Source organism: Mauremys reevesii, linkage group 22 (assembly GCF_016161935.1).
Source record: "Mauremys reevesii isolate NIE-2019 linkage group 22, ASM1616193v1, whole genome shotgun sequence".
In the NCBI taxonomy this organism is placed as follows: domain Eukaryota; kingdom Metazoa; phylum Chordata; order Testudines; family Geoemydidae; genus Mauremys; species Mauremys reevesii.
The window spans coordinates 6,607,144-6,624,773 of record NC_052644.1 but is presented as its reverse complement, the minus strand read 5'-3'; the positions used below and the strand labels follow the sequence as shown (position 1 = coordinate 6,624,773).

At 56.2% G+C, this 17,630-nt stretch overlaps 1 protein-coding gene across 3 annotated transcripts in view; it reads left to right on the top strand.

Moving 5' to 3' along the window:
• The window catches only part of EXOC3L2 (exocyst complex component 3 like 2), a 47,220-nt gene that overhangs the window by 5,731 nt on the left and 23,859 nt on the right, over positions 1–17,630 (top strand). Inside the window, exon 1 of one of the 3 annotated variants that reach the window (XM_039509655.1) lies at positions 1,653–1,714. The exons of 1 other annotated variant lie outside the window; for it this stretch is intronic. The gene's annotated coding sequence lies outside the window, so the exon portion shown is untranslated. Of the gene's footprint in view, positions 1–1,652; positions 1,715–1,883; positions 1,994–17,630 lie in introns of those variants that run through there. One more of the 3 variants, XM_039509654.1, reaches the window with a different exon arrangement.

The following is a 17,630-nucleotide window of genomic DNA, read 5'->3' as shown; positions in this document are numbered from 1 at the left end:
TGGGAAGGGCCCGTCCTACTCTAGGCTCCTTGCTGTTCACCAGCTGGGTTTTCTGAGTGCTCTAAAATCCACAGGCTGACTCAATGGCTGTGCCCTATGGGTGCAGGGGGGGTCCCTAGCCAGCTCTGGGAGGGGAGTGGGGTCTAGTGGTTAGAGCAGGCAGAGACCTGGAATCAGGACAACCGGGTTCCTTTCTTGGCTTAGGGAAGTGGGGTCAATTGGTTAAAGGAGGAGGGCTCAGAGCCAGGACTCCTGGGTTCTGGCCTCAGCTCTGAGAGCGGAGTGGGTCTGCTGGTTAGAGTGGGAGGGCTGGGAGCCAGGGCTGCTCCAGCTCTGAGAGGGGAGTGATCCCAATCTAGGGTTCGTTGAGCCAAGCGTTCCCAAGAGATGGCGCCTTGTGGTAAAACAGAAAGGACACCAAGGTTCTGCAGATCTTATCACACCTGTGTGCACACCGGGGGCTCAGACTCTGGCTCCGACCCTCCCTTGTGAGGAATTCAGGGCTGGTCCAGCCTGCCCCGGGGATATGGGCGCCCGAGCGTGGGGATAGGACTCTGCAAAATAAGCCAAGGTCCCAGCCACCTGCACCCCAAATCAAGGGCCCCTTTGGATCTGGGGGCAGCTGAGCCTGGCCCGGCTGGGGGCTGCATTGGGGCCAGTGAGGCTTCTCCCCTCCAGGGGCCTGTAGCACATTCCCATTTGCAGGGCTCCGATACCAGCAATGGGCCCTACACCTCCCCCCCCCCCCCCGCCCCAACAAACACCCACACAAGGGGGAGGTGAGAGCGGGTGGAGACAGCCTGGCTCAGGAGCAGGGCATTGGCAGGGCCCAGCCTCCCGCAGCAGCTGCATCCAGCTCCTGGGCGGAGGGGGGTGTCTGGGTGCAGGTGTGTGTACATGAGCATGTGGCATGTTTGTGTGTGTGCGCCTTGGGCATGTCCATTTGAGCATACAACTGTGTCCATGCATATGTGTGTGTTGTGTGCATGCTCACACCATTATGCGGGAGCCCCATAACCCGGGTGGCTCAGTGCGGGCAGCTCCGCACCCGTCCTGCCCCATAGCCCGACACGGATCAGTGCGGGTAGCTCCTCACCCGTCCCGCCCCATAGCCCAACGTGGCTCAGTGCTGGCTGGTCTTTGCCCCTGTCCTGCCCCATAGCCTGGGTTGCTCAGTGGGGGTAGCTCCTTACCCGTCTTGCCCCATAGCCCGACGTGGGTCAGTGCTGGCTGCTCTGCACCCGTCCTGCCCCATAGCCTGACGTGGGTCAGTGCTGGCTGCTCTTTGCCCCTGTCCTGCCCCATAGCCCGGGTGGCTCAGTATGGGCAGCTCCTCACCCGTCCTGCCCCATAGCCCGACGTGGCTCAGTGCTGGCTGCTCTTTGCCCCTGTCCTGCCCCATAGCCCAGGTGGCTCAGTATGGGCAGCTCCTCACCCGTCCTGCCCCATAGCCCGACGTGGCTCAGTGCGAGCTGCTACGGGCCCCATAGCCCAGGTGGCTCAGTGCGAGCTGCTACGCGCCCCATAGCCCAGGTGGCTCAGTGCGGGCTGCTCTCTGCTGCATGGCCCCAGGCGCCTCCATGTGGGTGGCTCCCTGCCCCATATTTGAAGCCTGTTAGCAGGACCCCCTCAGTCTTCTGTTCTCCAGACTAAACAGGCAATTGGGGGAGGGGTAGCTCGGTGATTTGAGCATCGCCCTGCTAAGCCCAGCGTGGTGAGTTCAATCCCTGAGGGGGCCGCTTAGGGATCTAGGGCTAGTGACGGGACTGGGTGGTTGTCCAGGGTCCCTTCCAGCGCGGTGAGCTGGGTACAGCCCGGCCGCTCCCCGCCTCGAGGGAGGGCGGGGCCGACGCTGGCCTGTTGCCCGGCAGTTCCCGGAGCTGCTCGCCCAGCCCCAGCGGTCAAAGGGACGGAGGCGAGCGGTGGCCACCTGCTGAGGGGGGCGGGGAGCCCGGCCGTAGGGGCCGCTCTCAGGGGCGCGATGCAGACCCAGGTACGCGGGGCTTGGGGCAGCGGGGCCGCCGCAGGGCCCCACCCGCGCTGGGCTCCCGGGGGACCGGGCGGGGGGTTGCAGCCGCCCAGGGCTCGGGATCCCCCCTCGGGGCTCGCGCCCGGGCACGGTCCGTGCGGCTGCTGCAGCCCAGGGAGGGGGCGGCACCGGGGGGCTTCCAGCACGGGATCGGGTCACGGTGTCGGGCGGGGGTGTCTCCGGGGGGCGCGGGGCCGGCCTGGACCTGCGGGGGGGGGGTCTGTTATGATTGGGGTTGACAGGGGCTGTGCTGGCGGGGGTGCAGGAGGGGGATCAGGGGCTCTGTGCTGGCCGGGGTGCAGGAGGAGTTTGGGGGCTCTGTGCTGGCCGGGCGTGCAGGAGGGAGTTTGGGGGCTCTGTGTTGGCCGGGGTGAGGGAGGTGGGTTTGGGGGTGCGAGAGGGGAGTTCGGGGGCTCTGTGCTGGCCGGGGGTGCAAGAGGGGAGTTCAGGGGGCTCTGTGCTGGCTGGGGTGCAGGAGGTGGGTTTGGGGGCTCTGTGCTGGCCGGGGGTGGGAGGCAGGTCTGGGGGCTCTGTGCTGGCTGGGGTGCGGGAGGCGGGTTTGGGGGCTCTGTGCTGGCTGGGGGTGTGGGAGGCAGGTTCTGGGGGCTCTGTGCTGGCCAGGGGGTGCAGGGCTCAGTGGGCCAATGCCAAGCACAAGGAGTTCGGTCCACTGGTGCCTTTGCCGTGGCATGGCCACGTACACCGGTGCCCGCTCTCCTGCCGGGATTCGGGGTAAGTGGCTTCGGAAGGCGAGGGCCAGGAGCGTGGCTGGGCTGAGGGGGCGCCGTGGCCAGCTGGGCTGTAGCTTGGCGTGCGGCCTGGCTGTGTCAGCTGGCATCACCTTTAAACCATCCTGTGCTGGATCCTGACGCAGTCAGTGCCCGGAGAAGCCTCCTCCCTCCACCCTTCTCCCCAGGCCTGGGCAGAGCCAGGTGCTGAAGGCCACTGCGGAGCCTGCTGGCAGAGCAGGGCAAAGTCCTGTGCTCAGGCCTGGCACGCGGGTGTCAACCTGCTGGCTTGAGGCACCAGCTTGCGGAAGCCCTTTCGCCCCTGGGTGGCTGAGGCCCCCGGGGTGTTTGCTCTGCTCCCAGGGAGCAGCACTTTCGCTTTCGTCTTGGCTGCCTGCAAAGTGGGGGAGGGGGCATTTTCTTTGGCAATGGAGCAGCGCTCAGCTCCCCCCAGCGTTCCCTGGCCCCTGGGCACTCAAAAGGCAGGGAGAGCCTGTGGGTCACCCCTGTGGAGCAGTCACCCGGTGCTTGTCAGCCTCCCCCAGCAGGGCAAACTCGCCAGGCGCCACCCTAGGCACGGCTGGCATCCTGCCACCCTCTCTGCCTCTCACCAACAGCCCTGGCAGACCTGGGGGTGAGGGGGGATCAGTCCCCATGGAATCCAGTTCTCTTTGCCACCTGGCCTTGTCCAGCCGCCCAGCCCTGGGGAAGCAACGCCCCCTCCGGGCCTCCATCTGGCTTTGGGCAGAAGTGAGGGGGTGCTCCTGCCCTGGCGAGGAGCTTGGAGATGGAGGGTTGAGAACCGCTGTTGTCTGAAAGTTCGCCCAGACCTTTGGGGTGGGGTGGGGGGGCTCCGCCTCCCGGTTGTGCGTTTGAGGTGCATGGGGAGGCTGCAGCTGTGCTGGGTCCGGTGGTGATGAGCGTCCGTGAAAGGGGTTGGAAGGAATCTACCTCCCCACTGGGGCAGCTCTAGCTCCCAGTCCGAGGCCGCCGTGTGTGCCTCTGCAGGCTGGAGGTGTGGGGGTGTGTGTGTGTGTGGAGAGGAGGGCGTGGAAAGGGGGCTGGGGGGTGCGGAGAGGTGTGTGGGGAGGCTGTGTCAGTATATTTAGTTTGTCTCTCTCACTCCATTAAAAGGAATTCTTGTGACCTGCTCTCCCCCCTCCAGTGTTTGCAGCAGATCTTTGCTGTTCAGCTGAACGCACCCCTTGGGCGTTTGCTTTGTCCCAGGAAATTCCCTTCCCGTGTGGCTGACCCTTGTCTACATGGGAGAGTCTGTGGGAGAGTCTGACCCGCTCTACAGGTGTAACTAGGCCCTGCCTGGCCGGGGAAATGGCCCAGAATGGCCCTTGCGGAGTCCGTCCCCTCCCCCCTCACTGACACTGAGGTAGGAGCGCCTGGGATGGGTTTAGCTCAACCCCCTTCCCCAGGGACGTGAGCTCAGGGCTTGTCTACACCCGAAATTTGTCCCAGTGTAGTGAAAGCCGTCCAGCCCTGCTAGGGCGAGGGCAGTTATACTGGGATAACTGGCAGAGCTGGATGGGGAGGGAGCTCTCTGGGTATATGGCCCCTTTGTCCCAGTGTCGCTGCGCCCAACTAGGCTGGTTAAAATCAGCCCTGAACCCATGTGGTTGCACTGGGACAAACACTGTACGTGGAGCAGGGATACTGAGACGACGTGCTCAGCGTAGCCTCGTGGATAGACTCTGTCCTGTTCCTGGCTCTGCCATTGGCCTGCTGTGTTACCCTGGGCAAGTCACTTTGCCCCTCGGTGCCTCAGTTTCCCCACCTGGGGATAATGACACTGACCTGCTTTGGAAAACGTGTTGAAATGGACTGTTGACGAGAGCTGGTTGGGCACAAAGAGCCTCCCCGGGGATGGCGCCGTCTGAGTGGGTCACTTTAAATTCACAGCTGCCACAAACACTTCCCACGTGGCCCAGGCCTGAGCTACGGAGGGCTCCTATGGGAAACGTGGGCAGTGCCAGAATCAGGGAACATTCCCAGGCCGGGCTCGCACCCCCACCAGACACTGTGCTGGGAACCCCTGGGCCCCGGCTTCCCCCTCTGCCAGCGTCCCATCTCCCCTGGGAGCACCACACGGGGCGGGACCCCCCTCCTTGGGGGTGGGGAAGAGAGACAGCTGGGTTGGGTGCCCCGGCCAGCCTGTGTACCCAGCACTTCGCCCCTCCGAGATAACAGCTAGTCCTGACATGCCAGTGCCCGCAGTCTGGGTGATGGTGCTGAAGGGTCAGGGTTCAAACCCACCCACGAGACAGCCCCCGGGGGGACAGGGACAGATGCACATACAATATTTTGTTTTTACCTCTGTCTTTTCAAAGCCAAACCCAACCCTCGGAAATGGTGGGGAGGGGACAATGAGGCTGATGGGGGGGGAGGAGACAAGGAGGCTGATGGTGGGCAGGGAGGGACAGGATGATCAGGTTGATGGGGTGGGGGATGGTGAGGTTGATGGGACAGGTGGGGACCATGAGATCGATGGGAGGGGAGGGGCCCATGAGGCTGATGCTGGGGTAGGGGGCAGGGGAAGGGATAATGAGGCTGATGCGGCGGGGAGGGATGATGAGGTTGATGGGACAGGTGGGGACCATGAGGTCAGTGGGAGGGGAGGGGAAGGGACGATGAGGCTGATGGGGGGTGGGAAGAGGAGGGACGGAGGAGGTTGATGGTGGGGGAGGAGACCAGAAGGCTGATATGAGGTGGGGGCGGGGGCGGAAATCTTGTCTGCTCTTAGCAAATATCCCCAATGGCTGCTGGACATGGGGTGCTAGACTCGGAGCTACTACGGGGAATCCTTTCCCAGCTCTCTGGCTGGTGGGTCTGAGTGCTAGAGGTGGAGTCAGGGCTCAGTTTCTACTAGCTGTGGTCTCAACTTGTATGTTCAGCTTGGCAGAGGCCCTGGGAGGTTTCCTCTTCCCCTGCAGCCTGGGGCAGGGGTCACTTGCAGGTTTGAACTAGAGCCAACGGTGGATTTGCTGAGACTCGATTCATGTAGGGAGCCAAGGACATTGGTGACTCCACCCGAGGTCCTGGGGTACCGTGGGGTGGGGAGGAGGGGGAGGATCTGTGGCTGGATGGACGAGAAGCTCTGGCTGTGGAGGGGGCAAAGACAAGTTAGGGAGCCCGACTGAGAGTTGCCTGGGCAATCCTAGCCCTTCCCCCCAACGTGGGCACCAGTCCTTGTTACCACGGGTTAACTGGGGTTTTGGATCAGAACCACACACTCGTCAACATTTAATTTTGATATTGGAGAGTTTAAGGGTTAAAAATCAGTTACAGTGAGAGACCCATGATTGAGATCCTGACAGACAAAGCCTGGGAGAATTGTGCATACAGAGAGGGGGGTCGTTTAAGAAAAAGGCCCCAGAGCAGGAACTGAAAAATCTGTTAATTGCCAGTAGGGTGATCAGATAGCGAGTGTGAAAAATCGGGATTGGGTGGGAGGTAATAGGAGCCTACATAAGAAAAAACCTCAAATATCGGGATTGTCCCTATAAAATCGGGCCATCTGGTCACCCTGTTTGCCAGTGATAAAGAAGCAGACCCAGTGAAAATGCTTGTATGAGAAACCAGCAGTTAGAACTTGAACAGCAGCAAAAAATAGCTGATCTGGAAGGAAAGAAAATGCCTGTGTTTTGAACATGAACAAAGAATGGCAGATCTTCGATTGCAGGAACTAGAGGCTAAGGCAGAAGTGGACAAACTTAAGCTCCAACTCAAAAGAATAAAGGAACAACAGGAACTGACTTTTATCATCCTGGAAAGCCAGCTCCTCTCACCAACAGAGATGGGGATAGAATCTGTCCAGTTTGTAACAATATTGGTATGTTTTTTGACTCTAAGCAGTTAGCTGCGTGTAACCAAATTTACCCCAACACGGCCACCTTTTATGTAAATGCTTTTACTGGGAGCGTAGGTGAAGGGAACCCCATAACTTCCGCAGAGAATGTAAAAGTCAATGGGAAAAGCGGCTTAGGGCAAATTACAGCTTCTAACATCGCTCTCGTTAAAGCAGATCTTGTCAAAGAGGAAGATCATTTACCAAATAAGAGGGTGGATATTGTAATCCTCGATGCGTTTACTGTACCTGTGCCGTTAGCCAGAATCCATCTTGAATGGAGTGATGTTAAACATGGAGTTATAGCTGCTGTAAGGAAGTTATTGCCTAAGGATCTTATGATTGGGGGTGATATTAAAGCTTGGTTCAGTCAAGTTGATGACATAAACCTGTGTCTCCTAGGGGCAAGATTTGCCTATGGAGGGTTTCTCCAAATGTTTGTCTGAGGAAGGTGGCTGTTTGTCCGTGCAAAGAAGCAGGGCAGATGTGGAAAACAGTTCTGAGGGTCTGTCTGGTATCTCAGAAGTGAATCTGGCATTCGAGAAGGCTCAGGAAGATGTTTCTCTAGAGCAAATTAAAGTTGGTGATCAGGTTACAGCCCTAACTGAGGAAGGAAGAGGGACAGTCTTGGGGAGTGATACACTGTTGGCTAGTAAAGCTTGGGAAAGTGAGTCTGACCCAGGTAAAAGTGATGTGCTGAAAGTAGCTCAGTGTAATAAGATCAGGGCTGTGTCACGGAGTGTGGGGGACCCAGGGCCTTCACCCCCGTGCTCCCTACGATTCACCAGGACTCTCAGCCATCCAGTAAAGCAGAAGGTTTATTTAGACGACAGGAACACAGTCCAACACAGGTCTTGCAGGCACAGATAATCAGATTCCCCGGTTAGGCCCATCTTGGGGGGCCTCACAGCCCCCCCCCCCCGGGGATCAGAGCTCGGTCTCCCTGCTCCTCTCTCTTCTCCAGCCCACCTTCCTCCCTCCTCCGCCTCCTTCCTTTGTCTCCCCTGGCCAGAGGTGTCACCTCCCCTCCCCCAGGCCAGGCTCAACTCACCCTTTGAATTCCTGCATCTCACCTAAACCTCTGGCTCTCCCCGCACAGACAGTCTGTGCTTCCTACTTCTTCACACCTCTCCCCTCCGAGACTGAACTGAGCGGGTCACCCAGCCAGTGACCCGGGAAGTTCGGACCCACCTACAACCTTACTATCCCCACCCCAGTACCCCTGGGGTGCACCCTGGGCTGGGGCCTTCTCCCCACGTTCCAGTCTGGGGGGCTGTGATTTGGGCTCTCTCGGTTCAGAGCCCCCCTTCTGACCCGGGCCCCCCTCTGGACAGGCTCCTCAGGGCGGGGCTTACCTACAGCCATCTCCCCCCTGTCCCGGGCCTTCCCCCCCCTCCGGCAGGGGCCACAGGAGCGGCAGTGCTGCCGGACATGGGCAAAGACCCCAGGCCAGTAATCGTTCTGCAGCCGCCGCTGCTGGGTACGCCAGGCTCCCTGGTGCCCTGAGGGGGGAATGTCATGGGCCTGGCACAGCAGCTGGCGATACTCTGGGGTACCACCAGCTGCCTCCTGATCCCCTGACTCCATCTTCCCTGGGGCCCATTCTCGGTACAGGAGCCCTTCTCCCACAGGAACCTTTTTCGTCCCATGGTCTGTCCCCGAGGCTGGCCAGGTCCCTTATCCTCCGCAAGGGGGGTCTTCCGCACCGCTGCCTGGTACTCAGCCGCTGGGGCAGGGGCGGGATCTGTCCTCTCACCGGCTGGGTCTGGGACCACAGCCTCTCTGGGCCCTGTCCTACCGGGTCCGGGTCCGTGTCTCGCCAAAGTACTTTCCCGGGTCAGGGTGCAGAGCCCTGCGTCGACCCTGACTACGGTTCACGGACAGGGTACCCGGGGTGTTACTTGGCCAGTCCTCGAGGTCCCCCCCCATTAACACCTCCGTGGGCAAATGTGGGTGCCCTCCCACGCCTTGAGGCCCTCCTTGTCCCCACTTTAGGTGTACCGCGACAGGCACCTTGAATGGGGTCCCGATCACGCCTCAGGTTCAGGTAGGTGTGGGGCACCATCCGATCTGAGCCCACCACCTGCGCCGGGCAAGCGCCACCTCTGCGCCCGTATCCCAGTACCCAGTGACCTCCTTCCCGTCTACCTCCAGGGTGCCCACCCTGTAAACCCCAAACTCAGGGCTGGGAGCATCCAGCCTCATCCGGCTGGGTCTCTACCAAGTTGACCCGGTGTGGGGTTGGTCTGCTCAGTTTGTCCCGGAGCTTGGGGCACTGGCTGATAGCAGCCCATGTCTCGTGGGTCCCCTCGAGGATGGCTGGACCTGACGCCAGATGCTTCCCTTTGATGGGGCCCTCCTCGGCTCCTTCTGGGAGGTCCCATGGTGACTCTCTCTGCGTTGAGGCAGATCTGCTCCTTTGAGACTCCTCCTGCCATCCCCGCCCGACTGTCCATGTATTGGTCGGCCAGCCGGCCTGCATGGTCCATCAGCCACTGCTTCAGGTCAGCTGGGCACTGATCATACAGGTGCTCCAGTACGACTAGGTCAAGCAGGTCCTCTCTAGTTTGGGCCCCAGCCGACCAGTTGTAGGTATGTGACCTCCCGGGTCTTACGTTGACCCCGAACCTCTTCCGGTACATCTCCGGGTCAGCCCAAACTCACGGAGCAGGGCCTCTTTGAACAGGTTGTAGTCCCGCGCCTCCCCTTTCATTCGGCTGTACACCTCACGGGCGGTGGAGTCCAGTAAGGGGTGAGGCGCGGATCCTGTCTGCGGGTCAACCTGGTGCAGCGCAGGCGTTCTCAAAGGCCGTCAGGAAGGTGTCTATGTCCTCCCTCCTTACGCGGGGCCAGGAAGTTCGAAGCTCTTTGTAGGCTTGGGCCCCCTCACTCACCGCAGCCGGGGCCTCCCTGTTGTTCAGTTGGGCCATGGCCAGCTCATGTCTGCGCTGCTTCTCCCTGTCCTCAATTTCACGTTGCTGTTGCTTCTCCTTCTCTCTCGCCTCGAATTCACGCTGGCTTTGTCTTTCCTCATAAGCCCTCAGCTCCTTACGCTCCTCCATTTCCATCCGTTTGATCTCTCTCCAACTCCAGCCGCCTGAGTTCCACGGAGGCCGAGCGTTGCCGGGCCGATCCCCTGCTGGCCGGGGGGGTCACGGTGCCCTCCGTAGCTGGGCTCCTCCTCCCCCTCCCCCTAGGCCTAGGGGTGGGGGGTCTCGAGGAGCTCTCACCCGCCGACTGGCCACTCCCAGCGGGTACAGACACTGGGGCCTGCGCTGCATCTGCCCGGCTGCTTCCCTCAGAGACAGGGACCGGTTCATTCCTGCGATCTCTCTCCTCCAGCCGGGCAATCAGCTGGGCCTTGGTGAGCCTCCCACTGCGCAGCCCCTTCTGCCTGCACAGCTCCACCAGCTCACACTTGCGCTTCTGGGAATACATCTTCCTGCTGGCCCCACGGGTTCCAGGGGACCCCTCGTGCCAGTCTTTGAGGTCACCCCTCTCTGCCAGGGTCGAGCTGCAGACTCCTCCGCCCCTGGGGATCCCCGGGGACCCTGTTACTGCAAAGTCCTGCTCTCTGGCCACACTCTCCCAGGGGTGAATCGCTTTCCTGCTCCCCAGTCACTTACTGCAGGAAGCGCGCCCACGGGTGCCGCCGATCCCACCGCTGCCACCAGTTGTCACGGAGTGTGGGGACCCAGGGCCTTCACCCCGATTCACCAGGACTCTCAGCCATCCAGTAAAGCAGAAGGTTTATTTAGACGACAGGAACACAGTCCAACACAGGTCTTGCAGGCACAGATAATCAGATTCCCCGGTTAGGCCCATCTTGGGGGGCCTCACAGCCCCCCCCCCCCGGGGATCAGAGCTCGGTCGCCCGGCTCCTCTCGCTTCTCCAGCCCACCTGCCTCCCTCCTCCGCCTCCTTCCTTTGTCTCCCTGGCCAGAGGTGTCACCTCCCCTCCCCCAGGCCAGGCTCAACTCACCCTTTGAATTCCTGCATCTCACCTAAACCTCTGGCTCTCCCCTCCCCCGCACAGACAGTCTGTGCTTCCGCTCAGTGTAATAAGATCAGGGCTGCCCGGGGGGCAGGGGGGGAGTGGGGCAATTTGCCCCAGGCCCTGGGCCCCACAGGGGACCCGGGGCCCCTGGAGCGGGGTCCTTCACTCACTCCAGGGGCCCCGGAAAACTCTCGCGGGGCCCGGGCCCTCGGAGCTTCTTCCGCTCCGGGTCTTCGGCGGCCGCCGAAGTGCCAGGTCTTCGGTGGTAATTTGGCGGTGGGGGGCCCCCGCCGTGGGTCTTCGGGGCACTTCGGCGGCGGGTCCCGGAGCGGAAGGACCCCCCGTTGCCGAATTACTGCCGAAGCGAGGGCCCCCCGCCGCCGAAGACCCCAGGCCCCCGGAATCCTCTGGGCGGCCCTGAATAAGACACTGTTTGTGGAAAACAGCCGTTTGCCTTCCCCTCCCTTAACAGGTAAAGAAAGTTTAGATGAGCCAAGGCAGCCGTGTGAGCTGATGGCTTTGTCTAATCAGCAGTGTGGGAAGGCCAGGTCAGTGGAACATGAGTGTCCCTGTACGTTACCTGTTACCAGTGTGGAGAATTGTGACAGTGAAGGAAACGTTCCTGTGTCTGTTAGGGGTAATGACTTGCCTATGGAGCTACCCCGATCTCCAGGCAATTGTCCGTGAACAGCCCTGCGTGCTGGGCCAAGGGAAACGAGATCCCAAGCTGTTTGGCTGTTCAAGGGGAATGTTTCTCCAGCTCTTTTCTGTTTGTAGAGCAGACAGAAAAAGCCTGTCCGCCTATGATGGTTGAAAATGGATCAGTTGACCCTGAGTTGATTCTGGATACAACTAAAGCCCAGGAAGGAAGTGGTCCTGAATGTGTGTATGTACTGTGCACAGCAGGGTGTATCGGTGGGGGGCTGCCTGGCGTGGGAAAGGAGTGTGGCATGGCATGGGGTGGGGGCACATGGGCAGGGCCGGCTCCAGACCCCAGCGTGCCAAGCGCGCGCTTGGGGCGGCATTTTGCCGGCAGGGTGGCAGGCGGCTCCGGCGGACCTTCCGCGGTCATGCCTGCGGGAGGTCACCGGAGCCGCGGGACCAGTGGACCTCCCGCAGGCATGACTGCGGAGGGTTCGCTAGTCCCTCGGCTCGGGTGGACCTCCCGCAGGCATGCCAGCAGATGCTCCACCGGAGCCGCGGGACCAGCTGCTGCTTGGGGCGGCGGGATTCCTAGAGCCGCCCCGCACATGGGATGGGTGTGCACGGGGGATCATAGGGGGTACATGGTGTGATGGGGATGGTGGGTGTGGGATAGGGATACACGGTGTGTGATGGGGGCATATGGTGTGGGTTGAGGGTATGCTGGGTGACTGGGGGTACAGGCTGTGTGTGATATGGGGTACATGGCTTGTGGGATGGGGCATGTGATACAGGTTACAGGGCATGTGCGATACAGGGTACAGGGTTTGCAATGGGATGCAGGGCATGTGCGATGGAGTACAGGACGTGTGATGGGGTACAGGGCCTGTGCGGTACAGGGCGTGCGATACAGGCAGGGGTGGCTCCAGGTACCAGCGCACCAAGCGCGTGCCTGAGGCGGCAAGCTGCAGGGGGCGGCCAGACGGTCGCCGTGAGGGCGGCAGTCGGGCTGCCTTTGGCGGCGCGCCTGCGGGAGGTCCGCCAGTCCCGCGGTTTCGGCGGCAATTCGGCAGCTGGTACGCCGAAGGCGCGGGACCGGTGGACCTCCCACAGGCATGCCACCGAATCTGCATTACCAGCAGACCTCCCGCAGGTGCACCAGCGAAAGCTGCCTGACCGCCGTGCTTGGGGAGGCAAAATACATAGAACCGCCCCTGGATACTGGGTACATACAGGCTAATATGATGGGGAAAGGAGTCCAGGAGAGCTGGCTGTATTTTGAAGAAGCCTTATTGAGGGCGCAGGAATAAACCATCCCGATGTGCAGAAAGAATAGCCACTATGGCAGGCAACCAGCTTGGCTTAACAGTGAAATCTTCGCTGAGCTTAAACACAAAAAGGAAGCTTACAAGAAGTGGAAACTTGGACAGATGACTGGGGAGGAGTATAAAAATATTGCTTGAGCATGCAGGGGTGTAATCAGGAAGGCCAAGGCGCAATTGGAGTTGCAGCTAGCAAGGCATGTGAAGAGTAACAAGAAGGGTTTCTACAGGTATGTTAGTAACAACAAGAAAGTGGTCAGGGAAAGTGTGGGACCCTTTTGATGTGGAAAAAGCTGAAGTACTTAAAAATATATATATAATAAAAGTAGGAAGGCCAAAAAAGAATTTAAAGAACAGCTGGCCAAAGACTCAAAAAGTAACAGCAAGATTTTTTTAAAGTACATCAGAAGCAGGAAGCCTGCTAAACAACCAGTGGGGCCACTGGACGATCGAGGTGCTAAAGGATCACCCAAGGACGATAAGGCCATTGCAGAGAAACTAAATGAATTATTTGCATTGGTCTTCACAGTTGAGGAGGTGCGGGAGGTTCCCAAACTGGAGCCATTCTTTTTAGGTGACAAATCTGAGGAACTGTCCCAGATTGAGGTGTCATTAGAGGAGGTTTTGGAACAAATTGATAAACTAAACAGTAATAAGTCACTAGGACCAGATGGTATTCACCCAAGAGTTCTGAAGGAACTCGAATGTGAAATTGCAGGACTACTAACTGTAGTCTGTAACCTAACATTTAAATCAGCTTCTGTACCTAATGACTGGAGGATAGTTAATGTGATGCCAATTTTTTAAAAGGGCTCCAGAGGCAATCCTGGCAATTACAGGCTGGTAAGCCTGACTTCAGTACTGGGCAAACTGGTTGAAACTATAGTAAAGAACAAAATTGTCAGACACAGATGAACATACTGTAATTTGTTGGGCAGTAGTCAACATGTTTTTTGTAAAGGGAAATCATGCCTCACCAATCTACTAGAATTCTTTGAGGGGGTCAACAAGCATGTGGACAAGGGGGATCCAGTGGATATAGTGGATTTAGATGTTCAGTCATTATGGATAGTTCTCTGAAAACATCCACTCAATGTGCAGCAGCAGTCAAAAAAGTGAACAGAATGTTGGGAATCATTAAGAAAGGGATAGAGAATAAGACAGAAAATATCATATTGCCTCTGTATAAATCCGTGGTACGCCCACATCTTGAATACTGCGTACAGATGTGGTCATCCTATCTCAAAGATATATTGGAATTGGAAAAGGTTCAGAAAAAGGCAACAAAAATGATTAGGGGTATTGTTACCAGATTTGCCTGTTACTTTGGGGTACACTCATTTATTAGAGTTACTCGGGGGGGGGGCAGGGGTTCTGTAATTCTATCAATGTACTGCCTGTGTCACGTGTGTTCATATGGAGCTCTATTCCTCCCTTCTGCAAGTCCCGTCCCAATGGGGCTATCCTGCAGGACCTAGGTTCCCCAGGGCTGGGTTCCTCCATCCCCAGAACCAGATGAAAACACCTCCACCCCCACACACCAGAGCAAGTCTGAGTGGACCGGGTCAATCCGCACTCTCAAACTGACCCCCTTAGATGCCCCTGGACTCCGCAGGCTGGGCCAAGCAGCACTTTCAAGCTGTCACCCATATATGCCCCAGGTTCCGCACCGGAATAGAGGAAGCCTGAGCAGGCTGGGTCGAGCAGCATTTCCAAGCTGCCACCCTTGTATGTCACAGGTTCAGCACGTCCCTATCCCCACTTTCACGTTACTATTGTTCTGGTAGTAACCCACTTGATGAGCAAACCCCACTATTTTTGGGCACTACAGGGATCTTTAGCTTAGGTAAGAGGAGTGTTGCTGCAGAGTAAATGAGGACCTTAAACCACAAAAGAGTAAAGTTCAGAGAGAGTGAGAGAGAGAGACGCAACCAGCTTAACCATAAAAGTTATGTATTGACTAATAATGAATGATAACGACACAGGAAGTGCCTAAGCCAACATAACAGTTCCATCAGGGGTAGGCAACCTGCGGTATGCGAGTTGATTTTCAGTGGCACTCACACTGCCCGGGTCCTGGCCAGCGGGCCGGGGGGCTCTGCATTTTAATTTAATTTTAAATGAAGCTTCTTAAACATTTTAAAAACTTTATTTACTTTACATACAACAATAGTTTAGTTATATATTATAGACTTATAGAAAGAGACCTTTGAAAAAGGTTAAAATGTATGACGGGCATGCGACCCCTTAAATTAGAGTGAATAAATGAAGACTCGGCACAGCACTTCTGAAAGGTTGCCGACCCCTGAGTTACATTATTAAAGAAAACACAGAGAGAGAGAGAGAGAGAGAGACGGAGGGATCTCACCCACTCCATGAGGCTTGAACTGGTCGGGGTTCCCAGGTGATGGTGATAGCTCATGGTTCTGAGTGCTGGAGATAGGCAGAGCTCCCAGCACGATCAGTCAGGAGAAGACAAAGTCCCAGTGGAACTGATGCAGAGTTTGGATCCAAGCATCAGAACACTTACTTGGGCATAGATAGGGGGTTTTGTAGAGAAAATACGATGGTTCAAGGGAGAACACTAGATTCGTTTATGGGTAAACGGACGACTCAAGGGTTTTCTTTAGGCTAGATGATAGGAGCTGATTACTCTTGGCTATGGATGATGTTTCTTCCAGGGAGCTCACAATGCAGTTAGGCTGCTTCAGTATCTTGGATATCAATCAAGGATTCATTACTAGAATTGGTCTGATAATTGCTGAGCTGGGTGTGGGCAGGCGTAGGTTCATTAACACCTGGAGCAGAGATTCCCATGATGCAGTGCGTCCCTGCTTTTCTGGTCCCAGAGTTCAGTGCGGTTCTCCGTTCTCCATTCTGTGTGCTAATGGAGATGTCTCCCTGTCCCATCTTTCATGCAGATGAGGCTAGGGGAGTTGCCTCTGTTCTCCATTCTATATGCGAATGGAGATGTCTTTGTTCTTGTCACCCTTTTTAGGAGGGGTCTAGGTGTGTCTCCCAGTGCCCTTCACTGCTCTCTGCAAGTCTTTTCTCTGATTGGTTTTGGCTCAAGCAGAGGCAGGGGGTGGGGTCTTTCATGAATCAGACAGTCTGGATACTGCGCCCTGGTTCTCAAAGAACATAGAGCTGACTGGTATCAGGATGGAACAGCTGCTGAATGAGGAGAGATTAATAAGACTGGGACTTTTCAGCTGGGAAAAGAGACGACTAAGGGGGAATATGATAGAGGTCTATAAAATCATGACTAGTGTAGAGAAAGTAAATAAGGAAGTGTTATTTACTCCATCTCATAACACAAGAACTAGGGGCTACCCAATGAAATTAATAGGCAGCAGGTTTTAAGACAAACAAAAGGAAGTATTTTTTTTCGCACAATGCACAGTCAACCTGTGGAACTCCTTGCCAGAGGATGTTGTGAAGGCCAAGACTATAATAGGATTAAAAAAAGAACTAGATAAATTCAGGGAGGATTGGTCCATCAATGGCTATTAGCCTGGATGGGCAGGGATGGTGTCCCTAGCCTCTGTTTGCCAGAAGCTGGGAATGGGTGATGGGATGGATCACATGAGGATTACTTGTTCTGTTCATTCCTTCTGGGGCACCTGGCATTGGTCACTGTGAGAAGACAGGATACTGGGCTAGATCGACCTTTTGTCTGATCCACTATGGCCCTTCTTATGTTCTTACTCAGTGCTTTTTTTGCCTTGGTCTTCACAGACAAGGTCTCAGAGACTTAAGGTCAGAAGGGACCATTATGGTCATCCAGTCTGACCTCCTGCACAATGCAGGCCACAGAATCTCACCCACCCACTCCTGTAACAAACCTCTAACCTATGTCTGAGTTACTGAAGTCCTCAAATCATGGTTTAAAGACCTCAAGGTGCAGAGAATCCTCCAGCAAATGACCCGTGCCCCACGCTGCAGAGGAAGGTGAAAAACCTCCAGGGCCTCTGCCAATCTGCCCTGGAGGAAAATTCCTATGTCTACACTATGAACTATGTTAGCAATTCTCCAGTCATATGGTACAACCCCTGAGTTTACTGATTCATTAAAAATTCTTGCTAATGGGCTTGCAATTCCATGTGCCAGTTCCTTTAATATTCTAGGATGAAGATTATCTCCCCCCCCCCCCCGATTTCGTCCCATTAAGCTGTTCGAGTTTGGCTTCTACCTCAGATGTGGTAATATCTACCTCCATATCCTCATTCCCATTTGTCATCCTACCATTATCCCTAAGCTCCTCATTAGCCTCATTAAAGACTGAGGCAAAATATTGGTTTAGATATTGGGCCATGCCTAGATTATCCTTAACCTCCACTCCATCCTCAGTGTTTAGTGGTCCCACTTCTTCTTTCTTTGTTTTCTTCTTATTTATCTGGCTAAAGAACCTTTTACTATTGGTTTTAATTCCCTTTTCAAGGTTCAACTCTACATGGCTTTTGGCCTTTCTCACTTTATCCCTACATGTTCTGACCTCAATAAGGTAGATTTCCTTGCTAATCCCTCCCATCTTCCACTCCTTGTAGGCTTTCTGCTTTTTCTTGATCACATCTCTGAGATGCTTGCTCATCCAGCTTGGTCTACAACTCCTGCCTATGATTTTTTCCCCTTTCTTGGGATGCAGGCTTCTGATAGTTTCTGGAACTTTGACCTGAAGTAATTCCAGGCATCCTCTGCCTTTAGATCCACAAGTTCTTCAGTCCAATCCACTTCCCTAACTAATTTCCTTAATTCTTTAAAGTGAGCCCTTTTGAAATCAAAAACCCTAGTCCCAGATCTATTTTTTTTATCCTTCCATCTATTTTGAACTGAATTAGCTCATGATCGCTCGAACCAAGGTTGTCCTCTACAACCATTTCTTCTATGAAGTCCTCACTACTCACCAAAACCAAATCTAAAATGGCATCCCCTCTTGTTGGTTCAGCAACTACTTGGTGAAGGAATCCATCAGCTATCGCATCCAGAAAAATCTGAGCCCTATTATTATTACTAGCACTTGTCCTCCAGTCTATATCTGGGAAGTTAAAGTCTCCCC